Source organism: Cornus florida, unplaced genomic scaffold (assembly GCF_030987335.1).
Source record: "Cornus florida cultivar Cherokee Brave unplaced genomic scaffold, ASM3098733v1 CherokeeBrave_3.0.0_Hap2_Chr01, whole genome shotgun sequence".
NCBI classification, from domain to species: domain Eukaryota; kingdom Viridiplantae; phylum Streptophyta; class Magnoliopsida; order Cornales; family Cornaceae; genus Cornus; species Cornus florida.
This window is the reverse complement of record NW_026775571.1, coordinates 64,285,874-64,294,335: the sequence shown is the minus strand read 5'-3', so window position 1 is coordinate 64,294,335 and position 8,462 is coordinate 64,285,874. Positions and strand designations below refer to the sequence as shown.

At 36.8% G+C, this 8,462-nt stretch overlaps 1 pseudogene; it reads left to right on the top strand.

The window, feature by feature from the left end:
• The first annotated feature begins 4,423 nt into the window (after positions 1 to 4,423).
• On the top strand, positions 4,424 to 4,522 carry LOC132282618 (small nucleolar RNA R71; annotated as a pseudogene).
• Positions 4,523 to 8,462: the final 3,940 nt, after the last annotated feature.

The following is an 8,462-nucleotide window of genomic DNA, read 5'->3' as shown; positions in this document are numbered from 1 at the left end:
ATGGTCGACTGCCATATGCGCATATCTAGGTGCGGGCCTATCATGCTCCTGAGCTGGCTGAGCTGGCTAGCGTGGTGGAGATGGTACTGGTGAATGCTCATCTCCAGCATGTGGTGGAAATGGTGATGGTGTAAATGCAGGCTGAGCTGCAGAGGTGGATGGAATATGATCACCCTCAGCCTTATGAGCAGGTAACTGAGGTGGTGTAGGCTGTACTGGCTCCTCCTGTGCATGAGAGGGCTTTGCTGGCTCCTCTATCCATGGTCTGATATGTCGCTGAGGCCCTTGTTGCCTCTTGGCAACATTCTTGCACTTAGTCATAGCTTGAAAAATAATTTAAAAACTTGCAAAGGGAGTTAATAATAGAATTAAGAATTGAAAGTAGAAAATTGAAACATATATGTCAAATAAGATAGACAAAACATATATGACATGAATATATGCAAGTGACAAGATATGAAATATGCTAAACAATGTAAGTATGAAATGCATCCAATGTGGAATATCACAGGCATTGGGCATATATGAGATAGCATGAACATAAGGCATGATGAATGAAGTGTGTGTGTGAGATTTGTGAAGTTCGATCGATCACAAAAAGGTTTGAGATCAATCTCAAAACTTCGATCGATCTGAGGTATAAGTTCGATCGATCTCTCAAGATCGATTTGAGATTGAAGTTCGATCGATTGAACTGGGCGAAGGTGAAAACTCAAAAGTCACAGATCTGTGACTTTGGAAGCACGGGGGCCTTCACGACATGGTCGTGGGCCCATCAACACAACAAATCATCAATTATCATCGCCCAAATAAGGCCCATACTCCCATAATCAATTCGAAAATCAAAAATATAAAAACAAAAATACATAAATATATACATATATATATATAAACATGCTTCAAGCTCATCAATGGTGGATTTCATCATCATTCATCATAGATCTAGCATGTAGGCAACATATATTATCAAATTAAAGCTTGAAATGACAAAGTGTTGTTCGAATCTCACCTCTAGTCGCGAGAGAAGAGGAGATGAAGAGGGAGTAAGATTCGGGGTGAGTTTAATGTCGCCGGAGGTGTCACCGGAGATGAGGAAGATAGAGAGGGTGATTGGGGTTCACGGCGACGATGAGGGAAGCAAGGGGTAGGGTAGGGAGTTGTTGGATCGATCTTTGTAATCGATATCACAACTCTCGGTTGTATTTTTAAAAACATTTCCCTATTAGTTCGATCGATCGAACTGAGATTTCAGATCGATCGAACTTTGATGACCTCTCTTCAAAGTATTTTTTTTTAAATTTTTGAAATTTTTGAAAAATGAAAAACTAAAATTAAAAATTAGAATTAAAATTAAAAGAATTGTAAAATAAAATAAAATAAAATAAAATATTTTTGGATTTTTGTTTTTTGTTTGTTTTTTTTTTTGTTTTTTGAATAAACAATAATAATTAAAAACTAAATATACTAAAATATTTTTGTATTTTTTTGAAAACTTTTTGAAAAATAAAATAAAATGAAATGAAATGAAAATAAAATAAAATAAAATAAAAATGAAAATATTTTTGGATTTTTGAAATTTGAAAAGTTAAAATAAAGTCAAAATAATGAAATGAAGAACTGAGATCGATCAGAACAAGAGTTCGATCGATCAGACAGAGGGCAAAAATATGCAGGTTTTTGGCTCAGAAAATTGTTTAAGTGTTGGAACTTGAAGATTGATCGAACTTTGAAGTTGGATCGATTGAAAAAAAACTTCAGATTGACCTTTAAATGTTTCGATCAATGAGATAGAGAGGTGAAATATGCAGGTTGATGCAAGCTCAAAATTTTTCTAAGTGTTGGATCATGAGATCGATCAAACTTTGAAGTTGGATTGATTGAAGGTCTCTTGATCGATCTGAGAATTAGTTCGAACGATGCGATAGAGAGGTGATTTGGATGCAGTGGATGCAGGTCAAAATTTTTTCCAAGTGTTGGATTCAGGTGGAAGTTCGATCGATCGAACACTCATTTGAGATCGATCAAACTTATGCCAAATGCTCAATCACAACACAAAATTTTATGTAATCCTAATCACAGTTCCTATCAATGCATATGAACCAAAAACAAGTATCTAGACTTCGTAAGAAATGAAATTTAAGATAGAAATGAGGGAGGAATAGGGTTTTGACACCCTACGAATGCTTTTTGCTAGTCTGTAACGTCTATAGCAAGACATTGGGCTCTTTTAGCCCGGATCAAAGATCTTGTAATGCATCCCCTCCTTGTTAGGGTGATAGATGTTTTGAACTCCACCCCACAAATGGTTCTTTGAAGAACTTGTTGGATTAAGCTCAAAAGAAACTTTTGATCCTTTGTCTATGCAATCACAATCTTTGGGCTTCCATGCCCTTTCAAAGCAAGAATTTGAAACAATACTTTGAGAATGCAAGGTTGAAGACAATCCTTTGGAAGTTTTGGTCTTACACAAAAGCTCACTTCCTTAACATTGAAGATCATAACATTTATCTACAACATTAACCTCTCCTTCATATTATCAAATGAATTAGGTGTGGGGTTAAAGATATTCAACTTCACCTTTATGTGGCCAAATGAGATCTTCATTATCCCCGTCCTACAATTGATGTTGGCATTAGCGGTTGCCAAGAAAGGATGGCCAAGGATAACGAGAATTTGGCTCTTAGGATTGGGGACCGATTCCGTGTCAATGACAACGAAATCAACGGAAAAGAAGAATTTGTTAATCTTTATCAATACATTCTCAATTATACCCCTAGGCTTCTTAATGGATCGGTCAGCAAGTTGTAAAACTACCGATGTCGGTTTCAATTCACCTAGGCCCAATTTGACATAAACTGAGTATGGAAGAAGGTTAACACTTGCTCTTAAGTCAAGAAGCGCCCGATTAATGATATGATCACCAATGATGCATGATGTAGTGGGTGAACCGGGGTCCTTAAACTTTGGAAGAGTGTTATGTTGTAAAATTGAGCTTACTTGCTCGGTCAAAATCACTTTTCTTGGTGCTTGGCTCTTGTTCTTCCGCTTTTGGGTGCACAAGTCTTTCAAGAATTTGGCATAAGTCGGAATTTGCTTGATTGCATCCAAAAGTGGAAGATTAACTTTTACTTGCCTAAACATTTCCATAATTTCATTGGTTTTGTCTTTTGAAATGGATCCTTTTAAGACATCTGGAAATGGAACTTTTGGTTCAAACACTTTTGCAGAATTTTCTTTTGAACTCTCTTCAATACAAGAAGTTTTTAAATCATTTTGTTTCAAATCATTTTTTAACAAAAACTTTTCAAATTTATCTTTCAAAACTTCTTTTTCAAACACATTTTTCAAGACTTTCTCATTCAAAATATCATGTATATGCAATGAAGGAGGAATGGGATGTGAAACGGGATGGGTGACAACTTGAGGTTGCACCGGTTCACTCTCTTCATTGGACATTTCTACTTGATTGTCCACAATCCTACCACTCTGCAAGGTAGTCACCGTATTAACATGTTCAATGGTGTGGCCTTCCGATGAGGAATGGGTTTCCACAACACATTGTTGCTTAGGTGAGGCATTAATAGGCATCTTTCCCTTCTCTCTTGCATTAAGAGTGCTTACTATTTGCCCTACTTGTGTTTCTAGCTTCGCAATAGATTGAGAGTGAGAATGAAGCAATTGAGTGTTAGCCTCTAAAGTGCCCAAAACATTTAAAACTTTTTCTTCAAAGGCGGGACTTCTAGTATTTCCTTGGGAATAAGAGTGGTTGGGAAAATGAGAATTAGTAAATTGATTCCTTTATGATTGATAAGGTCTATAACCTTGGGATCCTTGGTTTTGAAGTGGAGGTGGAATGTACTTCCCTTGAAAACCGCATTGGGAAAGGTTTGAGCCCTCTCCTTGGTTTTTCCAAGAGAAATTCAGATGATTCCTCCAACTTGGATTATAGTGAGTACCATAAGAATTGTTCCCTTGGTTCACAAAAGCTGCATTGACTTGTTCATTAGGTTCATTTTACACTTGTCCATGAGGACAATGAGAAGTAGAATGAAGAACACTAGAACAAGTCATACATGTTTCATTTGATGCACGATGAGAATGATTAAGAAAGGAAGATACTTGGTTCGCCGAGTTTTGGTTAATAAAAAATTGATCAAACCTTTGAGATAAAAACTTCATTTTGGCGGCTATTTCATTTGAATGGTCGACTTGATGTAAGCCAACATTCTTCCTACCTTGTGAATTTCTACCATTCTTGGATGATAATGTTCTATGCAAAGAATTTTCACTCATGCTCTCATAAAGACGCCACACGTTATCCTCATACTTATCAATGTATGAGCCACCCATGGAAGCATCAACCATACCCTTATAATTGTCTGATAAGCTCTCAAAGAAATATTGAACTAATTGCCATTTGGGCATGTCATGATGTGGACACTTCTTAAGCAACTCATTGAAGCGTTCCCATGCCTCATGAAATGTTTCTCCATCCCCATGTGAAAATTCTCTAATTGAAGTTCTCATAACATTGTTTTTGAAACCAGATAGTACTTCTTCAAGAACTCTTGTTGCATTTCTGCCCAAGAAGTAATTGAAAAAGGCCTAAGATTGTTAAACCAATACTTTTGCCATGTCTTTTAAGGTGAATGAAAAAAGTTTGAGTCTTAAGACCTCTTCCGGCATATCCGTATATTTTATGGTGGAACATACTTCAAGAAACTCATCCAAATGCTTGTAAGGTTCTTCACTTGGAAGTCCATGATAGTTAGGAAGCATTTGAATGGTTTATGGCTTAATTTCATAATGATGTGCTCTAAATGGAGGCAATTAGATGCATGTAGGTGCATTATACTCATTAGGCACATAATGGTCTCTTAAAGTAAGAGGTGGATTAGCTACTTGAGGTGCAACATGAACACCTTGGTTTTGAATTCCTTGATTGATGATGGGAGGTTGTGGAGCATACATTGGCCTTGGCATTCTGTATGGAGCTTAGCCTTGTTGTTGTGGTGGTTGGTGAATGTATAGCCTAGGCATACCTAATGATACTTATATGTTCTTATTGTGCACATTTGGATGAAGGATACCTTGTTGGTCTATGTGACCAAGGTCCTCAACATGATCATCATTATGGTCATCCATTGATAGATTGGTTCTATTTGAACTTCCTCTTCCCCTAGGATTTCTAACGATGGATTCAAGATGCAAATCTAAAGGAACAAGAGTAGGTCTCAATGAATGACGACCATACATACACAATGCAAAACACAACAAGCACAAAGAATGACAAACACTATGCCTTCACGACAATGCAATTAGACTTCTTCCATAAACACTTAATTCATACTCCCATGTTTTAACAACAATGATGCAAAGAACAATTAAAAACAAGCCACCACGCGGACTGACGATTTAACTAAGGGATTGAGTAAAGAAAGTCTCACAAAGGTCCTATAGCACTTCAACTCCAAATTTAAAGCTTAGCTTAGCAAATTTTAAAATTTTTTAGCACTTTTCCTTGCTTCTTCTCCAACAATGCACCTAGCCAAGTAAGAACAACACAATAAGTAACCAAAAAGAAAAATAAAAATAAAATAAAGACACGATTAAAAGAGTACTAATCCTAATTGATTCCACAATTCTGACGTTGCCAAATCAAATAAATCCCCGGCAACGGTGCCAAAAACTGGCCGAGGCCGCTTATTATATGCCAAAATAATGGAGTGAATGTGCGGTTCAAGAAAAGCCTATTGGGTCAAGTTTAAATTTATAAAAATCACTACCAACACCACTACTAACGTAACAAGGGCGAGTAGGGATTGTCCCAAGGGATTGTGAGGGTTGAACGAGGTTGTGGAATCGTTATTAAGGCTAATAGGTTGAGTGATCAAACAATTGGTTGGTTGGTTGATTAGACTAGAGAGTAACTAAATTAAACTAAATGATAACAAAAGAATGCAACTCAGAGTAAGTAAGAAAGAGAAGAGTCTTGGAGTTTAGAGATCACCACCAAGCAATGCATTTTTATACCATTGACAAGTGACTAATGAGGGCAAATGGTGTGTTGCAATATTGGTGTGTGTGTGTGTTTGGTTGATTCAACAAGTAAGGATGGCTAGTTAAGCATGTATTGTCTAAACATCATATGAAAGGCACAATATATCTAAGCAATGAAGCACATATTGTCTAAACAAAATGTGAAAGGCACAATAGATCAAAACAAGTCATTAATCCTTTCATTAAGCTCACAATCCAAATACAACACAAGGTTAGAAACATATGCTACTTGCATTCAAAAGCATGGATCATCAAACAACAAGCATGGATTGTCCTCCCATTTAACACTACACTACAACTACACTACATCTACACTACTAGCATGAAAATAAACTATGGGAGAGGCACAATCCATCAAGGAATAGGTATGAACCATCAAGAAAATCACAAGAGCATTCTATTAAGCACTATGTTTTGACAATCTCTAAATCTATAGCATCAATACACATAGACATGCATCAACAACACAAAATCTAGAGATAAGCACATGAACATCTATTTTAACATACATAGATATATGGATAAAATGAAATGATCAATTGAAAGCATTTAACCACATAAATCGTTGAACAATCAAGATCTATATATATCAAAGTGTCAAAACATTAATTACAACACTAATCCATCAATAATACACAAGATTAAGATATAGAAAACATGCTTGGGGCTAACTCTAGCCCCAAGAGGATGTCTAGCCACTCATGGTGATGTTGCTCCAACCCTCAAGGGCTAACTCTATGGTAGAGATTTGCTCATTGGTTGATGAAGAGTCTCCAATGGTGTCTCTAGCCTTCTCCTCTTTTCTTCTACATTAAAAATAGCCTCTAAAGTTATATATACCAAATGCTAAGTATCACTCTCAAAAAGTGCATCATATTCCTTTTATAGGTAGGTCAAGTGACACACAAAATGAGCTGGGGTCGTGGAAAGAATATTCTCTAACGATTGGATAGAGGACGGATTGAACAAGTTGGCTTTTTAACTATTTCGCACTGGAGGAAGTTCGATCGATCGAACCTTGGACTTGGATTGATCGAATATGGCTGAGATCTATCGAACTTTGGCTGAATTGATCCAACTGGTTGAGCTTTTTGGGAAAAGACAAATCCGAGATATTTTGGGAGATATTTTTAGGAAAAGGACAAAAGTGGTTAGTGGGTGGTATAATTGTGGATAAGATTAATCATTTGAATAAGGACAAAAGTATTCAATCGATCGAAGGGTGGTGTTGGATCGATTGAACTTTGGACTTTCTGCTTTGGGTCAAGGTTTGGATCTATCTTGAAGTACTGAGATCAATCAGTGTTCGATCGATCGAACCTTGAAGTTGGATCGATCGAACTTTGCTGCTTCCCACCTTTGGCTTCATTTGCTTTTTTCTTTCTCCACTTTGCTCCTTTCTTTGTTTAATCCCAGAATTGCTTCAATTAAGCTCTTAGTTGGCTGAGTTAGCTTATTTTTGGGATAAGTGCCTGAAAATGGAAATAATACGAAATCAATCTAAAACGGTAGAGTAAGATAGATAAAGGTACTAGAATGCCTAAGCTTAATGTGTTTAAATACGCACTTTTCAGCGCTCATCAGAAATCTTAGGGGAAGAGGAAGTTCTAGTTCTACCCGATCCATTACATCAATGTAAGGCCATAATGAAGAGCATGTGGAGGACCTTGGTCACATAGACCAACAAGGTATCCTTCATCCAAATGTGCATAATGAGAACATTCAAGTACCATTAGACATGCCTAGGCCATTTATTCACTAACCACAACAACAACAAGGCCAAGTGCCATTTGGAATGCCAAGGCCAATGTATGCTCCACAACCTCCTATCTTTCAAGGAAATCAAAATCAAGGTTCCCATGTTGCACCTCAAATTGCTAATCCTCCACTTGCTTTAAGAGATCACTATGTGCCTAATGAATACAATGCACCCACATGTATTCAATTGCCACCATTTAGAGCACATCACTATGAAATTAAGCCATAAACCATTCAAATGCTTCCTAACTATCATGGACTTCCAAGTGAAGAACCTTACAAGCATTTTGATGAGTTTTTAGAAGTATGTTCCACCGTAAAATATATAGACAAGCCGGAGGAAGTTCTTAAATTACTTCTCTTCCCTTTCACGCTTAAAAATAAAGCAAAGCATTGGTTCAATACTTTAGGGGTAAATTCAATATCATCTAGGGCACAAATGCAAAATGAGTTTTAAAAAAAAATTTACCCCGTAAGTTTGACCAATGTAATATGTGCTTCAATTAGAGAATTTTCTCAAAGGGAATGAGATTTGTTGCATGAGGCTTGGGAGAGATTGAATGACTTGCTAAGAAAGTGTCCACATCATGGTATTCCAAAATGGCAAGTGATAAGCGCCGAATACTGTATATTCAAGCGCCCTA